The sequence below is a fragment of the Octodon degus genome, unplaced genomic scaffold (genome assembly GCF_000260255.1).
Source record: "Octodon degus isolate 3935 unplaced genomic scaffold, OctDeg1.0 scaffold00098, whole genome shotgun sequence".
Taxonomy (NCBI): domain Eukaryota; kingdom Metazoa; phylum Chordata; class Mammalia; order Rodentia; family Octodontidae; genus Octodon; species Octodon degus.
The window spans coordinates 4486461-4488291 of record NW_004524674.1 but is presented as its reverse complement, the minus strand read 5'-3'; the positions used below and the strand labels follow the sequence as shown (position 1 = coordinate 4488291).

General features: G+C 37.8%; 1 pseudogene; it reads right to left on the bottom strand.

The window, feature by feature from the left end:
* Window positions 1-1019, bottom strand: part of LOC101564352 — a 10794-nt pseudogene extending 9775 nt beyond the window's left edge.
* Between the last annotated feature and the right edge of the window lie 812 nt (window positions 1020-1831).

Here is a 1831-nt window from a genome sequence, read left to right as displayed (position 1 = left end):
GTTGAATTCCTATTACTTTGTCTAGTGGGATCTTGTATCATTTCTAATGCTGTTTTTTCTTTATATCTATATTTTATATTCTTCAAAAATAAAAATAAAAAGTAATTGTTATTAGCTATGTTATTCAGGTTTTTAACTTAAAATTTCACCTTTTCCGTGTGCAGAAATTCTAGTCATGACTAGTTTTCACATTTTTTTTAGAGACATTATAGAATGACCATCCTTAGACTTTTAGCTGTAAGTAGTAAATGGAAGAGTTATTACCTGTTCTGAACATGGTAACTATAGTGACCTCGGGAAAATCCAGGACAACTGTCATTTCTAGAAATATCTAAGCCCTTTGGGCATCAAACAGGGATCTGAATGGAACACATGTCTTAACTAGGGTTGGTTGATGATGGGTTTCTTTTGAAATATATTGGAAATACATTTTTTTAAATGCATCTAGTACAGGGTCAACAGGGTCTCACTATGTAGATCAGACTCATGGTGATCCTCTTGTTTTCAGCCTCCCAAGTCCTGGGATTACAGGCTTGCGCCACCACACCAAGTTTCAATTGCTATCTCAGCGTGTCCCAGGGGGCAGGGAGGCGGAGTCGCACAGCAGGCCAGGGGATCGAACCCTAGCCGCTGCATTCTGCCTAAACAAGCTCTTTAATCTGCTGAGCTATCTGGCCAGCCCTTCTTTTGAAATATATTGCTATGATGTTATGTAAAAAATACAATAGCAATTTATGCCCGTAACCTTGTTAAGAGTAATTATGTACAGAATCAACACCCTAAACAACTTGGCTATTTGGAACATTTTAATCAAGTTACTTATATAAAAGCAAGCTGTTTTTGGAGCAGTGCTGCTCCTCCAACAGCGAGTCAGGGCCAGGTCTCCAGCTTGTGGCACATCTGCTGCTTTCAGTGCCCAAAAAGACACATCTCCCAAAGGAATCTGCTTTTGCCCCACACTTGCTCAGTTTAACTTCCTTTCCTTCTTCATCGAAACAGAAACAGCCACTGGTCTTCATGTTAGTCTAAGGTTGTGTTCCTTATACTCTTTCTGAAGGTAAGACAAATCTAGCTTTGTTTCTAAAAATTAAGACCAGTAATATTATCATATATAGTTCATATCCATCTAATACATGACATACTTTTTCCATTTTTTTCTTAAAAAATATCTATTTCCAGTGTCTACTTTCTAAAACTAATAGGCTTACAGGAAATTAAGCAGAAAGTAAGAATCTATTTTTTGAACAGAGATTCCTAATAGCTCGCCAATTTTCAGGATCTGTTGCAACAGTTCATTTTCTGCTCAGATGAGCTTATAGGTACATCAATAGCTTGTAACCAAGTGCAAATCAGTACTCATCAAATTAGTCCTTAAGTTATATATTTTGCTATAGATCATATGGCTTTAAGTTATAGTCATGCAGTCACCACCACACTCAACTACTGTAGACATTTTGGAACCTCAGTCTTGGAACTGCCCACTGCCAAGCTCATCATTGCATCTCTTTGAGTACAGTGGGTTGTATGAATCCGAGTTGCTGGTGCTATTCTGAATCACCAGGCTGATCCCATTATAGCTGTATAGTGGTATGACAGCCTTCCCCAGGGCCTGACTTTAGCCTTTTCAAAACTCACCAACAGAATTTCTCTTACTATTAACTTCTCTAAAATAGTTTATGAGAAACTTTTAGTTTCTTGCTCTCAGGTGCTGCATCTCACCAGCAATGAAGAATTCTCAGTGTTCTACATCCTTGGTATTGTAGCTATCCTGGACATACACAGCTGTGTATCACAAATGTTTTCACTAATATTTTTCTCATTACTAATGAGG